The sequence below is a fragment of the Lissotriton helveticus genome, chromosome 11, assembly GCF_964261635.1.
Source record: "Lissotriton helveticus chromosome 11, aLisHel1.1, whole genome shotgun sequence".
NCBI classification, from domain to species: Eukaryota; Metazoa; Chordata; class Amphibia; order Caudata; family Salamandridae; genus Lissotriton; species Lissotriton helveticus.
In genome coordinates this window covers 1,009,971,000-1,009,993,521 of record NC_136072.1, presented here as the reverse complement: position 1 = coordinate 1,009,993,521, position 22,522 = coordinate 1,009,971,000, and the positions used below count along the sequence as shown (strand labels likewise).

General features: G+C 47.2%; 1 protein-coding gene and 1 pseudogene across 1 annotated transcript in view; one reads left to right on the top strand and one right to left on the bottom strand.

Annotated features, from left to right (window-relative positions):
- Positions 1-22,522, bottom strand: part of SART3 (spliceosome associated factor 3, U4/U6 recycling protein) — a 542,493-nt gene that overhangs the window by 493,180 nt on the left and 26,791 nt on the right. The window lies entirely within an intron of this gene.
- On the top strand, positions 5,583-9,801 carry LOC144792053 (uncharacterized; annotated as a pseudogene).

Here is a 22,522-nt window from a genome sequence, read left to right as displayed (position 1 = left end):
CTAGCAACTTATGAGGAGGACTTGCCAGCTGGATCACGTCCTAAAGACTACTGGACATATCCGAGGGATTATCTGCAGGCGCAATCGATAGCCAGTGACGAATAATACCAACAGAATGGTTTGACATATAAATGCTTCAGGGGTGCACAGTTTTGACATCATTAGACTGAGGAGGGAGATTGCTGTGACGCAGTGATTGAAGTTAAAATGGTTCTTGTTTTGTTTTCTGTTCTTAAGGTTCCGGATAAGGATCAAAAGTAAAATGTAAGTGAAAGGATATGCACTGAGGAATGCAATGCACTGTATTAACATGTACATGTTGATTGCTATCACGCCGCCGGTCCTATGGATGTCGGCTAAATGGCTGTGTACATCTGACATCACCCTGCACATGCTATCTACGTATGCAGCCGGGTTGTAGGCGTGACCTTGTGAATTTACCTGCAAAATGTGCAATAAACGACTTACACCTAAAAAATTAAAAAATAAAAATTACGCACGATCACAGATCACAACTGCTTTTGCAGGAAGTTAAAGACATGGCTGTTTGACAACTAAATAAGCCGGCCATTCAGAGCTGTCCGCAAGCGCCATGAGACTTTCAAGTGATTTGTGCGCTGAATAAATGTCCCTGATTTGATTTGATTAATGTGGCATTGTAATATGAGCCTGATGAAGATTAAATGCGGAACTCTAAACCCAAATGCACAATTCATAGATTTTTTTGCATCACCATTCACAAGCCAGCTGGACACTTTACTAAGTCTGAGCAACCCCGTTTTAGACTTTGAAAAGGTCTACAAATTTAGAAAAATGTTAAAAGCTAATGAAACACATTGAGGAAAAAGGATGAATCTATAAAATTATTTACACTTATTTAATAAAACATGGGTGTAGGAAACTGGCTCTATATATACTACACCAAAATGAGGTGTAGTGTGTATAGAGTCCAGGGGACCCCAGAGGTAGAGGTTAAAATTAGATAGAACCTTACTCTCTATTTGTGGTAGAGTGGTAGAGCATTAAGGCAGTATCAGAGGACAGTGTTAAGCATTTGATTTACATATACAGTCAGAAAATGAATGCACACATTCAAGGACTGAACTCTAGACCCATTATTTTGTGTAAAAAATATACTGTTTTATTTAAGAACCAAGCAAGCCTGGCCCAGGTAAGCATTAAATACTTTACAGTAATAAGTTGCTGAGTGTAGTACAGTTTGAAAATGCAATAGGAATTGTACTTTGTTTGATTTACAGGGGATGTAGTAGGTTGCAATACTCAGCAAATACAGTACATTGAAATGAATAGGCTTTTTCAGTAAAATACAGGTAAGTTACTTTTCACATTACTTTTCTAACTCAGTGCTGGATACCTAGATTCAGCACTGGGACATTTCCTGCAAACAGGTAAGTAAATACGTTTTGGTTATTCGTGCGATTTTTAAAGAATATTTTTAAATTTCAAAACTCCACACTTTTTGGAAGAAAATTGTCAATGTTATCCTATGGAGGAAAAACAGGTTATCGGTTCACAGGTAAGTTATCGACTGTGGGAGTTAAGGTTCTGGGGTTAGACTCAGGAGTCCCCCAGGATTAATGATGCCCTCCTGATACACCCTCAGCAGCACTAGGGAGCAGGGTACAGAGTGTTGAGGCCAATGTTATCCAACAGGGGAGAGGGGGCGGCCGGTTGGTGGCTGCTGGCAAGCAGGCCACTGGATTGTGGGTGCAAAGCTCCTATGGTTTAGGTCAGGGCAAATGGGGAAACAAAGTAGCACAAAAGGTGCACCTTCAGCGGCACTCAGGCAGCCGGGTGCAGAGTGCTGTTTCGACGTTGGATGCCCTGTTGTTTTCTATGGAGAACCTCCGATTTGCAAAAGCACTGCAGGCAGGGAGACAAGGACTTCTGGGTGCGACCACCACTTCGAGAGGTAAGTTGGGAAGTTTAGGGTTGGTTAGGCACCGTTGGTTTGGGCACACAAGACCCAGGGGCATCGGGTGCAGGGGTGCCTTTTGGGGTCGGATCTTCTTACCAGCACCTGGTCGCAGTTAGGGGGCCTTCGGGATTTAGATTGCAGGCGTCGGCTGGAGGCTTGAGGCAGGTCAGGGGTCGCCGGATCTCGGGTCAGGATCGCCGGAGTGACCTCCTCATGGTGTTTTTCCACTCAAGCTCTGGCCGGGTTCGGCAGGAGCAGAGTGGGCTGGATTTGCGGTTACTGGCTGCTGCCAGAGGTTGCAGTTGAACAAATCCGGTGTTCACAGGAGAAGCAGTCTTTGGAAGTGAAGGAAGTCAGGTCCTCTGGGGTTTTTGAGTTTGCTAGCTGGAGGACAAACCAGGATTTTGCAGGAGCAGGCCTGTAGACCAAGGGACAAGTCAGTGGGTGTCTTCCTCTTGTTAGCTGGCTGCACGGCAGTTCGGTCCTCCTTCTTCTTGTCGTTTCTGGATTTGAGGAAGCAAGGTTCAGGGTGCCCCCTAAATATTAGATTTAGGGGCGTTCCAGGTAGGTAAAGGGCAGGGACCAACGGGTCCCTTCCCTGCGGTGGGTACACCCCATATTGTGCCACCCTCCAGTGAGAGGGGGCAGGAGCCTGTCCCTGGTTGGTTGAGTCCCCCCATTCTCAAGTTGTGCTTTGCCTCCCACACCTGAGGGGTGGAGTTGGTAGAGGTGGGCATGCCTCTTTCCCTCATTTGTTTTTACCGCTGGCTCTCCTGCCCAAAGTAGAGGGTAGAACCCGTGAGAGCCAGTTGCTGAAAGCAGCAAATGGTCTGGGGAGGCTCACAAAGGCAACATGCCTTTTAAGCTTCCCCTTTCATGAACCCTGCCCATCCTGGGGGAGGAGGCTTGGCACCTTGTCCCAGGATGTGGATTGTTTCAGGCCCCCGAGAGCAGCAAGCCCTTGACCCAGGGGTCCAGAAACATGTTGGTTGATGGCAGCCTAAGCAGCCACTCAGTCGGGTCACTAGAAGTTGGTCGAGTTTCAGGGGGCATCTCTAAGATGCCCTCTGTCGTGCATTTTACATTAAATCCCACATTGGCAGCAGTGTGGGTTTGATGTGCTGGGAAGTTTGATACCAAACTTCCCAGTTTTCAGTGTAGCCATTATGGTGCTGTGGAGTTCATAATGACAAACCCCCAGCACCATATACTCTTAAGAGCAGCACTGCACTTACAGTGCCTAGGAAAGGACTTGGGCACTGTAGGGGTACAGGGCTCATGCACCTGTACCCTCACCACTGGCATAGGGCACCCAGTTAGTGGGGTGACTGGTCTATGCCAGGGCAGTGGTTTGTGGGCATGGCACACAGGGATGTTTGCCATGTCAACTCTTCACTTTGTTCTGCACCAAGACACAGCGCCTACAAAGGCAGTGTGTGTGTGTCAGGGTACAGAACCTCTATGGGTGGCAAGATAAGTGCAGCAGCCCTTAGAGGCCTTCTCTGGCCACAGTGCCCTGGGTACCTGTGGTACCATTTACCAGGGGCTGACATGTGGCCAGAGATGCCAATATGGTTTAGGCTTCAATGCAATTTTAGGGAAGGAACATAGGCCCTGGGTACCTGATTAGCAGGAGCCCAGGGCACACTCAGTCAAAGAACATCAGCAAATGGGGGCATACCATGCAGAAAGAGGGCTTTTTCTCCCAATAGGGATATCTAAAAAAAGTTTTCTTAAAGAACAGTAGATTGGTTGGTCCAGGGTTTTCACATAAGAAAACAGAACTACAGCCACTGTCTTTGAACTATGCACCAGTGAATAAAGATGAGAGGCATCCATGCCCACAATGACTTATGAATGATTCAAGGTACTACTGTGAACTGCAAGAAATCCGAGGCTGAAAGAGGCCCCCTCTGCCCGGCACAGCACAGATTACAGTGGAGCAAGAAGCTGCTGACGACGCTGTTCTCTAGCTGGAAATAAAGCTGTGTGCCACTGAAGCATAGCACCTGCTTGAAAGTTAGACAATTGGAAAATGATAGCACAAAAACAGTGGGTGGGGTCTGTGTCAGCCACCGGTGAAGGCAGGGGCGGATTCTTCATTTGGGCTCTGGGGCTGTGGCCCACAGAAATTCCTTCACATTCCTGTACAAATATTAAATGGATCGATTATTTAGAGACACATACGTATCTCTAAACAAATAGATGTATTTAAGTCTGGACTGTCAGTCCCAGGCTGCCTGCCCGCCTCGCTCTGATGCAGGAGACGGAAGCCAGGTAGTAAATCAACTTTCTGAACTGTGACGCAGGGCTTACTGTTCAAAAGCCCTTCATTGCCATTGTAGTCTATGGCAGTATACACTATAGGCCAATGACCCTTTCAGCTTCGTGGTTTTCGGGCGCTGGAGTCTCCGTCCCCGAATGAGAGCCACCTTCCATCATTCACAGGCATAGATACCACCCTTTCCCATTCGTCACAAGTAAGAGTGGATGCAAGCATGTGTGTTTTGGTACCTTGTTCTCAGTGAAGTGTTAGAATGCTAATCTTCTGCTATGTATATCAGGCTGAGACCCTTCGCCACAATAAGCTACTGTGAAACCCCAGGTCACGGCTGCATGTCGCTGGCCCTTTCAGAAGTGGAGCAGCTGCTGCCAGTGGCAGCTGACATCTACGGGGAGGGGGAGGCGGGCGAGAAGGGTGGGCAAATACATTTTAAAAAATAAACTGCGCTCCAGACCTCTTCTTTCTCGAGTGCGGAGCTGCAGGCACGAGCAAACTCCCTTGCCTAATCCTGGTGCTGCTCACATGCAGCATGTGAGCAGCGCCCTGATTGGAGGAAGCGGCCTCACTCAGCGCTTTACAGTAGAATAGATGCCAGCACTTACTCTCTGGCTAAGAAGTTTAAATTTTATGTCAAGAACGGAGGCTCCTATTATGCCTTCTTTTCTTGCTTTATTTTAAATAGCAGCAAGATAAGCAATGAACTACAAATACCCAGAAGGCCCAGCAGAGAACTACTGGCCAATGGGGATAGAGTAAACAAACAATGGGCCAATCACAACCAGGTTAGTATATATGGCCAGCTCTGACCACACGAAGTCCTCTTTTCTTGCTGCTACGCAGAAAGATAAGTCGCATTTTCCTTTTCTCTTGCATATTTTCCTGTTTGGTGCGCGTTTATTGCATTATTGTATTTTATATGTGCTCCGTTTGCTGCCATAGTTGCTGTTGTGCCTTACGAGCGTTCGCGCTCGTTTTGCTTGTCGGTCTTGGTACCAAATTGCTCCGGCCCCGTTTTCGGCCCCCCCCCCTTCCTCGCGTGTGACAGCTCTTGGTTTCTCCCGCTGCGCACGCTTCCCGCCTTACCGGCTGTGCTCTCTCAGTGCTCCGTAGCTCCCTGCTGCTCGCTCGTCTACCGCTGCTTGCACAACGCGGTGTCCGCCCCCAGGGGAGTGTCTCCCTGCCATTCCGGCCCGTTTCCGCCCCCTTTACCTTCCTCACTGCATTAACCCTTTCCATTCCGTTTTGGCTGCCATGGAGAATACAAGCTCTCCAGAGCTAGATAATGAGGAAAGCGAAGCTTTCAAGTCAGACCTCAGTCACTTCATTAATAATTCAGTGGAGACTGCTGTCGAGGCTTCTATGACTCGTGTGTCCAGACACATGGAAAATTCCCTGTTAAGCCTCATGACCAAAGCTTTGGCCCATTCTGCGGGGGATAGCAGAAAGCGTAAACTGGTTCCTTCCACTTCTCTTCCTAAAAAAGTGTCACTGTTGGGTCGCGAGGCCTCCTCGCATTTGACTGAGGACGTGGTTCCTCCCAGGCCTCCTAGCAAGGAGGGGTTAAAGGTTGCTATGTCTAAGAGTAAAACTAAGACAAAAAATGTGGAGGTTCCTAAGAAGCTGGTCATTGATACAATTCCTGACACGGATGATGATGATGATGCTATGGGTGACACAGATGATTCGACTGGTTTACTTCACTTGCTTGATTCTCCTTCCCCCAAGAAAGCGAGATTGGATGCTTTTGCGTCTGAACCTGTTTTGGATTCGGAGGGCCAGCCTATGTTTGACCCCTCTTCTATCAGACATCCCAATTCTACTGAGTGGTTCCCCACTCCTCATGTGGGAGAATACATCTCCTCCAAGCTCCGTCTGCCTTTGGACAAGTCTGTTCGTGCTAAGCTCAAGTCTGAGTGTCCCAAACCTTCCCTTCCTTGTCATGTCACCGTTACTCCTTCAATTGATTAGCCCCTTCTTACTTTCTTCTCGAAGTTTGGCAAGGATCCCCGCAGGGGTGTGGATAAGGCCTGGTCCACTTGCCAGGACAAGCTTTTGGATGTTGTGGGCCATTTGGCCCGGGTTTTGGATATGGCGGAGTCGGCCCGCTTGGAAGGTTCGGACCTTGATCCGGAAGAAATCTCTTTGTGGCTTCAACGCTCCTTTTGCCTGTTAGGTAATGCCAATGCAGCGATCATTCATGAGCGCCGTAAAGGACTGTTGATCAAATTGGATCCGAAGTTGGCCAACCTAGCTACCCAGAATCCGGGTGTCAAGGCTGATGGCCTTTTGTTTGGCGGTTCCCTTGTCAAGGATCTCAGCCGTTACGTGTCCACTTTTGCTTCTTTGGACAAAGCGCAATTTTCTATCAAAAAAGTGTTTGCCTCCCGGGTTTTTGGCAGGGCCGGCAGAGGCAGGAACCGCTCTTCCGGCCGCGGTTATCCGAACCAAGGTTCCAGAGGCGCAGCCAACTCCGGCTATCAAGAATTCAAGCCACAGTTCTACCCCCAAAGAGGTCGTGGCTTCAGGGGTCGAGGACAGAAAGGTTTCCGCGCCCACAACAACAACGTCAACAAACAAGGTGAGCCCTCCCCCTCCTATCGGAGGACGTCTTGCTCTTTTTCTTCACAGGTGGCGCGCGCTCACGGCGGATCCCTGGGTCCTCAATTCTGTTCAAGGCTATCTCATCGAGTTTTACGCTCAGCCTTCCCAGACTATTTTTCCTCCTCCGTTGGTTTTTTCCGCAGACGTAGCTCTGCTCGTCTCACAGGAGATCCGAAGTCTTCTTCACAAACAAGCCATTCTTGTCGCTCCCTTCGATCCCTCAGGTTTTCTAAGCTCCCTCTTTTTGGTTTGAAAAAAGAACAAAAAAGTTCGTCCAGTCATCAATCTCAAGTGGTTCAACCAGTTCGTGGTTTATCGCCACTTCAAGATGGAGACCATTCTCCATCTCAGGGATACTTTACGCCAATCCGATTGGATGGTCAGACTCGATCTACAGGACGCATATCTTTCAATTCCTATACACGAGTCCCACACCAAATTTCTACAATTTCAGTGGTCCGGTGTCACTTACCGATTTTGTTCGCTTCCTTTCGGACTTTCTTCCGCTCCTTGGTGCTTCACCAAAGTGATGAAGCCAGTGGTGTCCTATCTGCGCTCCCTCGGTATTCGTCTCATCATTTATCTAGACGATATCTTGATCATGCACTCGGACATGCAGACTCTTCTCTCTCACCTCGAGATTGCTCAGTCTCTCCTTCTGGATCTGGGTTTCCTCATCAATTCCGAGAAATCTATGTTAGTCCCTTCTCAGAGTGTAGAATTTCTAGGCTTCCGCGTGGACTCTTCCACCGCATCTCTTTATCTCCCGAAATCCAAGGTTTCAGCCATTCGGTCAGAATTATGTCAAATTCTTCGCCTTTCCGAGGTGTCTCTTCGTTCGCTTGCAAGGGTCGTAGGCCTTTTGTCAGCCTCCATTCAAGCGATCTTTCCAGGGCCTCTGCACTATCGAGCTCTGCAGCGCTTAAAGATTCGTCATCTTCGCCAAGGCCTGGCGTATTCGGATCTTATCCAGCTGGACCAAGAATCCCGTCTCGAGTTACAATGGTGGATAGACCATTTAGATGCGTGGAACGGGAGGACAATTTTTGCAACGGCCCCCGATCTTGTATTAGAATCAGATGCCAGCCTGTCGGGTTGGGGCGCCCGATGTGGTTCAATCTCGACTGGAGGTACATGGTCTCCAGAGGAGTCGTCATTGCACATAAACTGTTTAGAGATGCTGGCAGGCTCCTTTGCAATTCGCAGTCTGGCAAAAAACAAAGCAAGTTGTTCCATTCTCCTTCGGATGGACAATGTTTCTGCGGTCCGCTACATAAACCATCTAGGTGGCACAAAGTCAAAACCGCTAGCGGAACTTGCAAAGAGCCTTTGGGACTTCTGTCTTCAACACAAGCTATCTCTTCGAGCGGAATATCTTCCGGGCAGTCTCAATGCCATCGCAGATTGGCACTCTCGATACCTTCGAGATTCAAGCGATTAGAAGCTGCTTCCCTCCGTCTTTCTTTCTCTCTCCCAGAAATGGGGTCCCTTTTCTATCGATCTTTTTGCTTCCCGGCTCAATTCCCAACTTCCCGCTTTCTTCAGCTGGAGACCGGACCCTCTTGCTCTCGCGACAGATGCATTCCTGCAGGATTGGTCTCTGCATCTCAATTATGCGTTCCCTCCGTTCCTAATGATCAACAGGGTTTTGGCCCAGGTTCGTCGTCAGTCGACATCCTTGGTTCTCCTGGCTCCTTTCTGGCAGGCCCAAATCTGGTTCCCCTCTCTCTTGGAGCTGGCGGTGGACTTTCCGGTGCTTCTTCCCTTCAGCGAAGATCTCCTGCTAGACCCTCAGGGTCTTCCCCACGCCTTGGTTCTGGACAGATCTCTAGTTCTGTCCGCTTGGAGGATTTCCGGTCTTCCGCGTCTGACGTCTTTATTTCACAGGAGGCTTCAATCTTTATCAGCAGAGCTTGGGCCCCTGGCACCTCCAGAGCCTACAAGTCCGCTTGGTCTTTATGGGCAAGCTGGTGTATGGAACGGTCTGTCGATCCCTTTTCAGCTCCTTTAAGCCTCGTGGTTAATTTTTTGGCTTCCGAAGCCAGTGCGGGTAAGTCCTATCGCACTGTTAATCTGTACAGATCTGCTATCTCTTTGAATCATTGTCCTATTGACAATAAACCTGTGGGTTCCCACCCTTTGGTGTGTCGCCTGCTTCGTGGAGTTCGATTTTCAAAACCTCCGTTGGCTAAGTATTCCTTTTTATGGGATGTTAATTTGGTGTTCAAATTGTTTATTTCATGGCCTGCAAATGATGCTCTTTCTCTCAAAATGTTGTCAGCCAAACTTACCATGTTGTTATGTTTAATTTCAATCAAACGTGTCTCTGATGTCAGAGCTTTGTATTTGTCTTCCAGACAGTTTTCACCTTCTGGTGTTTTGTTTCAGGTTCACAGGCGTACCAAAACCAATATACAATCTGTGTTTTATCCTTATTTTCCTTCACAGCCCCAACTTTGTGTTGGACAATGTTTAAAGAGTTACGAACAAAAAACTGCTGGTCTCAGGTCTTCCTCTCATTCGCAATTGCTCATTTCTTTTCGCAAACCCTATCACCCTGTGTCCTCTGCCACTTTAGCCCGTTGGGTGAGGTGGATCATGTCCCTTGCGGGCATTGATGTTACTGCTTTTGGTGCACACTCGGCCAGGGGTGCCATGGCCTCTAAAGCCTTTTGGGCAGGCTCTCGTTTGGAGGATATCCTGAAATCAGCAGATTGGTCTAATGATGCTATTTTCAAAACGTTTTATTGCAAACCTGTAGTTTCTGCTTCTTCTGTAGTTGTTGATATGCTTTGAACAAGCATAATAGGAGCCTCCGTTCTTGACATAAAATGTAGATTTTCCTAGTATTTATGACGGAAAGTCTTAATTTTATTAAAGACACGGAGGCGAGTATTATATCCCACCTCTATTCTACTAATTTTGTCTGTTTTTCCCACCCTTAGGAACTCCGGCTTTACCACCGACCTTCAACTAAATCTGCAACTGCTCCAGTGGATGGTCTTTCTTCATCGGGGAGTCTCCTCCAGCGCTATCCTGCAGTCCTGGGTTTCCTACAGGATTTTCTGGCTTGGATTATGACTGTTTGCATTTTAGTTTCTATATTTCCATTGTTTATGCATTCTCTTTGACTTCTCGCACAAGAAAAGAGGACTTTGTGTGGTCAGAGCTGGCCATATATACTAACCTGGTTGTGATTGGCCCATTGTTTGTTTACTCTATCCCCATTGGCCAGTAGTTCTCTGCTGGGCCTTCTGGGTATTTGTAGTTCATTGCTTATCTTGCTGCTATTTAAAATAAAGCAAGAAAAGAAGGCATAATACTCGCCTCCGTGTCTTTAATAAAATTAAGACTTTCCGTCATAAATACTAGGAAAATCTACATTGCGCATGTCTGGCTGGCTGTCCCAAGACGGCCCGCCAAAGGGACATGTGCACTTTAAACAGTGCAAAGACCCATCTGCCTACCACTCTTCCCTGCTGTCACTCAGGAGTCCCCGCCCCATCCTGACGCGCTGTTCATTGCAGGCAATGAAAAATAAAATTGTAATGAATTATCATGGGGGATTTGAGGCAGGGGGCATTTAAGTTGGGCGACACTCCTCCCCTACAATGGAGGAGCTGCCCCTGGCTGCTACATTTATTCCCTTGCGAAATTGATCCAAAAGACAAGCAGGCCAGTGTTCTTGTTCCCTTGTGAAGTTGATCCAAATATTCTTGTCAAGCATAAAGCGAGAGATGTGTGCTTACAGTAGACAGTTATCTGCTGTATGACATTAAAACTGGCCCTAACTTCATGCCCTTAACAACATTAATGCCAAAAACATGGATTTATTTACAAACAAGGAGTGTTAAAAATATTAAGGCAATGCATGTCAGCGATTTAGTTCCGATCTCATTTCAAGTTTTACTTAATCTTGCCTTCCTCAATGTATTTTTTTCCGTGCATACTTTAAGCTGTGCCAGGTGTTTATGAGGGACTTTGAATGAGCGCGCTGACGCTAAAGTCAAAGCAAAGGGCCTGTCAGTGGGTTGGCCACTCTGCAGAGCACACAGAACAATGGTCATGTATTCCAGTTGTAATTGCAACTCTGTGAAAACGTATGTGTGAAGGGGGTGCACAGATGGCAAAATATTTACAGGGCAAAAGCAAAAGGAAATAATTTTTTTACATGTGAGTGAGTATAGTGTATGTTTGGAAGAGGTGTAGTGAGGGATATGCAAGGAAGGGCATTCAGGGAAGAGTGAAAAGAGGTCGCTGAAGAGGAAAGAGAGGTGGCTGAAGATGTGCAGATGGACGAGATATGCAGAGAAAAAGGACGTTCATATCTAGCATAAAGGGCACATAACTGAAAGCCTAAACTCCTCCCACATACTTCAATATTATTGAAATATCAGAATTGAAACATTTTGAAGGTTAATTATTTTCAACAAATCCTTGTTGTTACTCATTTATCTTAAACAGCTAACAACCACTGACAAAGCTAATCGTACGGACAGGCTTTAGGAGTAGGTCAGCTGTTGCGTTATATATTTGGAAGCAATTATATCTCAGAGAGAAACCAAAATACTGGTCGGGTAGCACACTGTGGCAGTCACCGGAAGGTATTTTACATGTTCCCTTTTAGACAGCCCCCACATTTTTCATCCCACTTAAAAGACATGTCTTCATATATTTCTTTATGACTGATTGCAATCACCAGCTGTGGGTCCATCCTAAAGCCTTGTTAGAGCATTTTCTTCCAAAGCTGATGCGGCATGCAGAGCAAGACCATGGCAAGCGCACACTTTAAAAGGCTGAAGTTGTCCCGTTGTACAATTTGCACATTACAGTAACTGTTGAACATATTAATGAGGGGAAGGCAGAGCGGGGGTGCTGGGTACAGGGCCCACTCCAAAAGTGTCAAAGGTACGCTGTAGGCCAGGATACCGTGAACAGTTCGGCGCTACCACTGGATAAGGGAGTAGCAGCCTCGCTTACAAGGGCCAGGCTATGGGCTCGGCTAAGCCACACTTAAAGGGAGAGAGAGAGAGAGAAAGAGAGAAAAGGACAACTTGCAGATGCCATTAAGTGCAATGCTAGCTGTAGGACCAGAACACTGCACCTGCAAAGGAAAGAATCTAAAGCAAAAGTTGGAGATCTTTGTCTGTATGTACAAGCATGTGTCCTGGAAAAGAGAAGACCATAATAAAAGTTGGTGAAACAAAGCTACTGGGAGAGGTGCTTACCTAAGACATTGCTGCTCGCTGAGCGGGTGCAGTGCAGCCTGAACTTTGTCTTATTCAGGACCCTGACGGCCTCTCCCTGCCGGATGCACTGTGCTTGCTGCTAACCGTAGCAGACGGAGAGTCTGTTACATACTTTCATAATGGTGAAGAATAAAGTCATCAAGGCGCCCGCAATCCGGAACAACAAAGACAAGTACAAGGCTAGTAGTGAAGGGGGACTAAGAACAAGGCCAAAAGATGTAATAGTAATTAAGATGACTAATGCTTCTAAAGCGGATAAGAGCAATCCAGTATAAAGAGATTATTATCAGACCTAGAGAGTTTACAATTGGTTCAACTGGTAGAAACAGCTACAAATATTAAAGACCACATCTCGGATGTGGTAATCTCCAATGTCCCCGATCTCATGGTCGCCTCCCCTGTTCTAGTGCCTTGGTCAGACCACTATTTTGTAACTTTTAAGGTACAAAAGACAGGAAACGAGCATAGAAACATCACACTGAAGAACGAAGTATTGAAAAGACGCTGGGATAAGATTAATCCAGGCAATTGGGGGGATATCCTTACAGACACAGCAAATTCACAATTAGAGACACCAGGGTCAGTTGAAGAAGCCTACTCACGCTGGGAATCCTGGATCACGCACTCACCAGACATAGTAGCACCTAAGACCATTCACAAACAGAAACAGAACCAGAGCAGAAGGATGGTTTAACTCCCAGCTATTGGAACAAAAAAAAAAAAAAAGAGGGTAAAAAGATCGAAAGAGAGTGGAGAAAGTGTTATGATCCCAAACTCAAAACAAAGTATAAAGTGGCCATTAGGAAGTATCATGATAACATCAAACTGAGCCAAGCCACGTTTTTTGAGGAGAAAATTAGGGGGGCACAGAATTCCACAAGAGAACTGTTTTCAATAATCAAGACCCTAACCAATCCACCTACCGACAGTGGCCCAACCGAATCATCAGAGGACAGGTGTTATACCCTAGCTTCATACTTCCTCTCAAAGGTGACGGATATTTACAGTGGCTTTAGAACAGACGAAGACCACTTAACAGAGAAGGAGGAAGAACATGTAGGGGTACCCTTACAACAGGTCATTACTAACATTCCAAACATGGAACAAAAGGACCTAGAATCCCTACTAGACATAGTGAAGTCGGGTTCACCTCTAGATTCATTACCCCCTCATATCCTCAAAACAGTATCACCGATTGTGACACCCACTCTAATAAAGATTATGAATCAATCTCTAGACACAGGCATAGTTCCAACAGTTTGCAAACATGCTGTGATAAAACCACTACTAAAAAAAAAAAAAACAATGCAGACCAATGACTACCAGAAAAAAATTACCACCCTATCTCCTTACTGCCATATGCTGGTAAGTTACTGGAAAAACATGTTAATAAGAGCTTGACAGAATTCCTGGAAACCAACCACTGCCTCCTTCACTCACAGATGGGGTTTAGGACACAACATAGCACCGAAACTGCCCTGTTGGTAGTGGTGGAGGAGTTAAAACAGTCACTAGAGAAAGGAAAACTGCGGCATTGCTCTTACTAGATTTGAGCGCAGCCTTTGATACGGCGAATCACCGTATATGTGTAGAAGGCTTTCAGATAAGGGAATAAAAGGCTTCTCATTGAAGTGGCTAATCTCATTCCTGAACGCACGCTCATTTCAAGTACAGGTAAATAATATCTGCTCTAAAACTATGTTACTGAAGTGTGGCGTTCCTCAAGGCTCATCCCGGAGTCCAACACTTTTTAAGGTGTATGAGGAGCCACTTGCCAAAATTGGACTGGAATTCGATTTCTTCATGACCTCATATGCCGACGATACGCAGCTGATCATCTCCCTGGATCCAAAAAACTGCAGAGACTGTCTTCATGTGTGATTAAAGTGAAGGATTGGATAACTGCAAGCTGCTTAAAGTAAAATGGAGAGAAAACTGAGCTGCTATTTATCGGAAATAAGGCAATACCAAGACCGATAATAAACTGGCCAGCATGTTTGGGTAAACCACCAACCCCAGCAGATACAGTGAAAAATCTGGGGTTCCGGCTATAAACAAACCTCTCCATGACCTCACAAGCCAATAAAGTCACAGCAACTTGCTTTGGACTTCTTAGAAGTGTACGGAAAATTCTAGACAGGATGCCCACCCAGCTAAGGAAGACAGTGATCAACTCGCTTGTCACCTCGCAACTGGATTACGGAAATTCACTCTTCCTAGGGGCACCCAAATATGTCATCCAGAACCTGCAGATAGCCCAAAATGCAGCCGCAAGATTACTGTGCAACATCCTGGCACGGGAATCAGCGAAAAAGCATCTGAGGAAACTTCACTGGCTCCCAGTAGAGGCCAGAATAAAGTTCAAAACCTTGGTTACAACTCATAGAGCACGACATAATAAAGGCCCCAAACAAATAAGAAATCTAATCTCGCCCTAAATCCCAAAGAGACATCTGCGCTCAAGCGCAGAAGAGACGCTAATACAAACCAAGGTCAGGAGGGGAAAATGGGAAGGAAGATCCTGAAGATAGTCTGCTCGTGTTTTTAAACAATTTGTGTTAATATTGTTTTCTGATTTGCGGCGTTTTTGTGTTTTAATACTGCCTAAATTGTTGAACCACATACCGCATTGCCTGCGCCTGTCCCTCCGAGCTCACAGACGATTAGGAGCTGTGGCCGGAGACGCGGGATCAGCCCCCTCTGATTGCAGGTCAGAACTACAAGTCCCAGCGCTCTCGCGCCTTAGAAGGGACTACAAAGGAAGATGGCTAGCGCTTCACGCGAGCAGCGAGCGCGCCATAGTCGCGCCGGAGTCGAGCCAGAGTCCAGCCCGTCTGCGCTCGTCCGCGCCAAGGACGGGCAGAAGGCCACCCTCTATACCCAGGTAAACAGCCTACCTAGAGAAAAAATCCTAGCCTTGAACAAATGTGCCCATATCAACTGCAAATATGCGCTCAACATCGATAAGTGGTTTGGCCCCATTAGTTGCTATGCCTGCAGGCATACGTTAGAACCATACCTTCCTAATGTGAAGAAAGATAAACTCACGTTCCTTAAAAGTGGCCTGATCAATGCACGCTCCATGTGCAAGAACGCTTTTCACATATTTGATTTGGTCACGGAAAACAAGCTGGATTGCCTATTCATAACTGAAACGTGGCTTCGGGAGTGGTCTAATCCAGACATAGTACATGCCTTACCCCCCGGCTTTTCTTTGTGCAGACAAGATCGTATTAAGCAGCGGGGGGTGGTTTAGCTATCATCTCTAGGGACATATTTAAATGCTCTATTAGGGAGCTCCCTGATATTAAAGGTGCTGAGAGCCTGAACTTCTGCATACAAGTGCATGACACCTTCACTTTTTCAGGGGCACTTTTGTACCGTCCCCCTGGCCAACCCACACAGTTTCTTGCCAGTGTTGGGGAAGTGCTAGGTGATTTAATTCTCAGATATGCGAATTTTACTGTTATTGGAGATTTGAATCTCCATTTAGACGATCCCAAAGACCATTATGCCTCCAATTTTAAAGAAACTTTGCAGGTTCTGGGACTATCGCTCAGGACATCAGGAGCAACTCACAATGCGGGGCACTCCTTGGACTGTATTGGTTCCAATATGGAATTGATGAGGGTAAATGATCCTCTGCCACAGACGTAGACGGATCACTACTTTATTGATTTTAATATTGAAATCAATGGGAACAAGACGATGGCAAAGGAAGTAGTGAATAAAGGGAAAACCCTCCCCAGCTGGGGAAAAATTATGGAACATCCCGATCTTGGTAGTTGGGCCAAGGAGAGCTTACCTGCTCTCTCAGGGGATACCTCCTTAGACTATCTGAGGTTTGAAAGCTGGATGATAAGCATTGGAAACAAAATTAGAAATCCGATTAGATCTAGTGGTTGTGTTAAAAAAAGGAGAGTCTTCGCTCCATGGTTTCACGACAAATTAAAAGAACAACTGACGGAAGTCAAACTCCTAGAGCGTAAATGGCGACGGAGCTATGAGAATGATGCTAAGGAGACATTTAAGAATGCCCGGAGATTATACCATGCCTCCATTAAAGCGGCAAAGATTAAATATTTTACCTGTCGCATTGAAGCATCTAATAACAAACAAAAAGAAGTTTTCAAAATTGTTAATAGCTTCACCAAACCCAAAACTCTGAATCAAGAGATTCCCCCGTCTCAAAGCCTATGCAATGACATTGCTAACTACTTCACCCAGAAAATTGATACACTCACAAAATATTTTCCACAAGTTGAGGAAGAAGTGTCTATGAAGGAAACTGACAGTAATTCTCTCTATCCCAAATGGGAGAGCTTTGGATACATAAGTCTAGAAGATTCTTTACAGGGCATCTCGGCGCTCAAATCAGGATCCCCTTTTGACCCCTGTCCCCCCACATTGCTTAAATCTATTATACAGGAGGTCAATCCATGTATCAATTCCATCATCAATTCGTCCCTTCAATCAGGAGAGATTCCCTCAACCTGGAAGGTCGAGGCAGTCAGGCCATTACAGAAAAAGATGCTTCAGGACCCTACAACCTTGTCCAATCTGCGCCCCATCTCGCTACTTCCTGCTGTATGTAAGATCACAGAATCGTGTGTCAATAAACAACTAATGACATATCTTGAAGGAAATGAAATTCTTCACCCCTGTCAAGCGGGTTTCAGAACTCATCACTCCACCGAAACTGCACTTCTGTCATCTGCTGAAACCATCCGTGCTGCATTGGATCAGGGCAAGCTGGCCGTCCTGATCCTATTAGATCTTTCTGCAGCATTCGACACGGTATCCCATGCTATCCTTTTACATCGCCTGGCCAATGCTGGCATAGCAGGAACCGTGCTCAAATGGTTTAAAAACTATCTGGCTCACAGGCGCCAGATCGTTATGCTGGGCGATTTTTGATCGGAAGAAAAAATTATAACATCTGGGGTGCCGCAGGGCTCCAGTTTAAGCCCCACCTTATTCAACCTCTATATGGTTTCCCTACTAAAATTAATTTCTTCCTTTAACATCGATACTATCGCCTATGCTGATGACACTCAGCTAGTTCTGACCCTTAACAAGAATCAATCTGATGCGGAACTGATACTGAAAGATTGCCTATCAGCAACTTTTCAATGGATGACACAAAATCATCTGAAATGCAATTCGGCAAAAACAGAGATTGTCCCGTTTGGTCCAAACAACGACTTTTCTCCACAACATTGGTGGCCAGAAAAAGTAGAGGCTCCCCCTAAGACTATCAATGTAGCTCGTAATTTGGGCATTAAGTTCGACAACACTCTGTCTTTCAATCAGCAAGCCAAAGAAGTGGCTGGGACATGCTTTGGCATCATCAGGAGTCTCAGGAAGTTCTTTGATCTTCTCCCCCCGAGTGCCAGACGGACTGTTGCGGTAGCTCTAATAACATCCAGGTTGGACTATTGCAACAGTCTGTACGCAGGGCTAAATAGGGCAGCACTACACAAACTCCAAGTGGTCCAACATGCAGCCGCTAGGCTAGTCCTTAGACTGCCTAGAAAATCCTCGGCTTCCGCGGCTCTTGACACCCTGCATTGGCTCCCAGTACATAAACGCATCCTGTTTAAGGTTCTCACCATCACATACAGAGCCTTCCACCATCAAGGCCCACTGTATCTGCGTAAGTACTTCAGACAATACCAGCCGTCACGGACTCTGAGATCTGCCACAGCATATCTGCTCCACGTCCCTAGGTTTAAAAGGGCGACTAGAGGTGGCAAATCCATTGCCGTGATTGGCGCGAGAGCATGGAATACTTTACCTCCATCCCTGCGTCAATCGGTTTCAGAGCAAACTTTTAGAAAATTGTTGAAAACATGGATTTACTCCCAACCTGACTCTGGATGCTTGGCGCTTCTCTAATCTCTCCCAGTAAACAGGTAGTTTGGCTATAACACTCTTCTGCCTTTTTCTACCAGGAATCTAAGCGCCAAGATACTCCTTGGAGTGGTAGTGCGCTATATAAATGCCGTTTCACTTCACTTCACTTCACTTCACTTCTCCCACTTGGCCCCCAAACTATGGAACTCCCTACCACTGGAATTGAGGCGGATAGATGGGGAGCCACCATTCCGCAAAAAAATTAAAACATGGCTGTTCACGCAATATTTGTAAGGTTAACCTGCCCAACTTCAGTATCTAACTGCACAGCGTTGGGAAACCTAAGGGCAGCCATGCGCTTTACAAATCCTTCATTCATTCATTCAAAGCCATATACAAAAAACAAGAACCTCACCAAAAGCTAGACTGACACTTGCAACTTTACAGACAGCGCACTACAAGGACGCGCTCACCGGCTTGGGAGACAGGCATTACCTGGCATTACCGGACCTCGCCGCACCCGCTCCGCGGGTGCCGCTTCGGCGTTGGACTCTGCAAGGGGCGTCATCCCTGAATCTAGTGGGGAAAACCTTGTGTTAGTGGTTGAGGGCTGCAGGGCTGCGAGCGTCAGGGACTCCATTACCCAGGAGTCCCTGCCAGACCAGTAACAACTTCCGGTCCGCTCTCCCTGGCGGCCGCCCACCGAAGGACCTTTAAAAACATCAATTTCCCCCAGTACCAGCGGGACACTTGCAACTTTACAGACAGCGCACTACAAGGACGCGCTCACCGGCTTGGGAGACAGGCATTACCTGGCATTACCGGACCTCGCCGCACCCGCTCCGCGGGTGCCGCTTCGGCGTTGGACTCTGCAAGGGGCGTCATCCCTGAATCTAGTGGGGAAAACCTTGTGTTAGTGGTTGAGGGCTGCAGGGCTGCGAGCGTCAGGGACTCCATTACCCAGGAGTCCCTGCCAGACCAGTAACAACTTCCGGTCCGCTCTCCCTGGCGGCCGCCCACCGAAGGACCTTTAAAAACATCAATTTCCCCCAGTACCAGCGGGACACTTGCAACTTTACAGACAGCGCACTACAAGGACGCGCTCACCGGCTTGGGAGACAGGCATTACCTGGCATTACCGGACCTCGCCGCACCCGCTCCGCGGGTGCCGCTTCGGCGTTGGACTCTGCAAGGGGCGTCATCCCTGAATCTAGTGGGGAAAACCTTGTGTTAGTGGTTGAGGGCTGCAGGGCTGCGAGCGTCAGGGACTCCATTACCCAGGAGTCCCTGCCAGACCAGTAACAACTTCCGGTCCGCTCTCCCTGGCGGCCCGCCCACCTTCCTGAGCACAGGCATAACTGGGACCAGCCCTCCCGCAGCGCGGGACGCAGCCCGGAGCAAAGACCGGGCTAAGAGCGGGCCGTTTGAGGCCGTTCGAGGACGGCAGCGGACGGCCCCGGCCCACAATCCTTGGTCCGCTGTGTAACAATAGTAAGATTGGCTAAATTGTGCCCGGAGCGGGTTTGGGTTCTTGCATATTCGTACTGTCCATCAGGGCGGTCTATCTAGTTTTATCGCATTTGTATTAAGATTGTAATCAGGTACGACTACAGAAGCTGGGATTAATTCCGAAATCATGGTTCTGAGATCCGGTAAAACTCGCAACGTCCAAATCCAAACACCCACAGGAGTGGTATCAGGCCCACTAGACGCTTTTATCACGCGAGCCACGGGTATCCTGGAAAAGGAAATTGCAATGGTGTTAAAGCGTCTTTCCTTAGATTTAGTTAGCGGAAAACGCTCTTCACTAGGTGGGTTGGCCAAGATTCCCAGCCCCGTACCACCAGCACAAGCACACGCAGCTTTCAATTGTATACACCTAGACACCACGGAAGCTATTGTCCACATGGATAGCGAGGATATAAATCCTCTTGTCCACACTACACTTTTCCCTAAACATCCCCTGGACGACCTTGAAGTAACAGGAGAAATTGATACTCAGGATAGCCATATCACTAAACAAAGTTTTGATTCGGTCGATTTAATCCCTGACTCACCTAAAGTAGATTCTAATGCCCCAGCTTACACTGATCTCACAGGTACAGACAAGGGTTCTAGGAAAAGAAAACAAGACTCCAGTTATATGGGAGGGAGAGAATCCAAGATGCCGAAATTAAAAGATCCCGTTGGTAATCACACACTAGGTTCAGGCCATTTAAGCGGAAATCAATGCACAAATGCATTGCCTAACACCCTATGCCCCTCCCTTATTTCCTTAGGTTCCTCAAACCCTTGTCCAACATGTTTAAGCAGTGATGATTCCCTGCTGGCAAAGATGGAGGTTTTAATGAAAAACCTCCTATCACCTGTTTTGGAGAGGACTAGACTAATGTTACTGCAAATAAACTCTCTGGAGGCTGTAGTTAATGCGAACTCTGCAATACTATTGTCCTTATCGGACATAGATTCTGGGTTGGCTAAACACACCCATTCATCTTTGGCCCCAAAAACAACTATTATTCCACCTAGTTTAGTTGATAACAATCATAATCCACCAGGACCAGTAACGGACAACCCTAATTCCAACAAAGGGAGTGCTTATAAAAATTCTCCAAATAAGGTATTAAAGGCCGCACCCCAACGCTCTCATATGACAAAGCCTATGAATAAAACCCCCGCCAGACGTCAACCAACCAAACTACCCCCTCAGGTAAAACCCAATACCGCCACCCAGAGTTTCCCACCCCATAGGCCCCAAGCAAACCACCAAAATGCCCTTAATCCCCTGGCAAAGAAGCAACCCAGGCATCCCACGCCGCGGGTCGATATCCCCATAGAGGCAACACCTTATACCATGGTGCTGACCGGTGTTGCCCCACTGCCATCAGGTAAAAGGGAGACTCACGAAGACCTGCGAAATAAGGTTGTCTTTTGGCTGAACAAAAACAGACCCCTGCCCCCATCTTCGCCAACAGAAATCTTATTTGTAAGGAGGGTTGACTGGGTGGGCCAGAGTCTCAAGGATCTGGAGGGTGATTGTATTTTAATATCGTTCAGGGACTCCTGGGTGGTGGATACAATCTGTCGAGAAGCCAGGTTTGCCAGACAGGGGGACGTCCAAACTTTAGACCTTTCTTATTTCTATCCCCAAAGACAGGCTCACTCCCAAAAAGCCCCGAGACAGGGACGATCCATCGTTAAGAACAACCACATGACACCACACCTACCAATTTTTCCATCATTATTCAACCGCTTTGGTCCCCTGTCTGATCTGGAGGCAATTGATTGACTCCATAAACCACCCCAAACATCAGAACCCGTAGAAAATGTCGACCCTGGGGTAGGGGGTAAGTGGCAGGGCCAGGCGCCCATCCAACTCACAGTCATGGTAGAGGAGGGGAAAAGGGTCCCATCATCAACAGGGAAGGATACACCATCTTCAAGGGAAGGGGGAACCTCTTTGTTGTTGGTTGAACATAGCCTTACGGGGGGGTCAGAAAATGGGCTGGAAGCTGGGACAGGACAGGATACGCATGCAGTCTCCGAGGCGGTGGCCTCTTCTATGGTACCCACATCGGAAACTCTTGCCCTAGCGTCCTGGAATATTGCTGGGATTAAAAACCGCGTCCACTCTAGTGATTGGCTTGAGTTCATGGATAAATATGATGTCATACTACTCCAGGAAACCTGGGCTGCGGACCCAATTTATAAGCAGGGTTATGTAAATTTTTATAAAGCAGCCACTCATAGTGCTACTGGGAATGCCAAAGGGCGAGCCTCCGGGGGGTTACTGATCTGGGTGAGACAATCCCTGGGTTATTGTATCACGGAGATAAGTGTACCAAACCCGGACCTCCTCATTGTTAGGTTGGGAAGGACTGGCCACCAGGACCTGATATTGCTAAATATATATGCACGAGGCCTGCCAGGTGGCCGTACGCCACCATTGTTAGAGGTATTAGAATCTGCTCTGGCAGCCCTCGATTGTACCAATGTCATCTTGCTTGCTGGGGACCTAAATTGTTGCTTTGAACCCCTACTAGACCCTGGGGACTGTTGGGGCTCTGTGGAGGACACAGTATGGGGCATACCTGAGCTGACGTCTGTAAAACCAGTACCTGCCACAGAGGCAGCGGTAAATTGGACGGCCTTTTGTCTTAATAGTGGCTTTCGGGCCTGTAATGGCCGAACTAAATCAGACCTGGGAGCCAGCTGCACTTTTGACAACGGGCTAAGAAGAAGCCGCATCGATTACATCCTGTTAAAAGTAGCAGATTGGCCTCTGATGCTGGACATGGAGGTAATTCCCCGCCCTGAAAGCGACCACAATCCCCTGACTCTGCAATTAAAGGTGCCAGGTCTAGCAAGATTAGAGGAACCCGGTATTTCACAGACGGGGGACACCTACTTAACAAATGATAGGAAGAGGGTAAAATGGTCCAAAATTGAGGGGGACGAGCTATTGAGAAACAAGATTTCTAGTGTGGTTAACAATACTCTTAATAAAATGCGGACTCACGCTGAGTTGGGGGACAAAACCAGAGAAGCTGACCTCATCTTAAATCTCCATAATCGCTGCTTTGAAGATCTAAA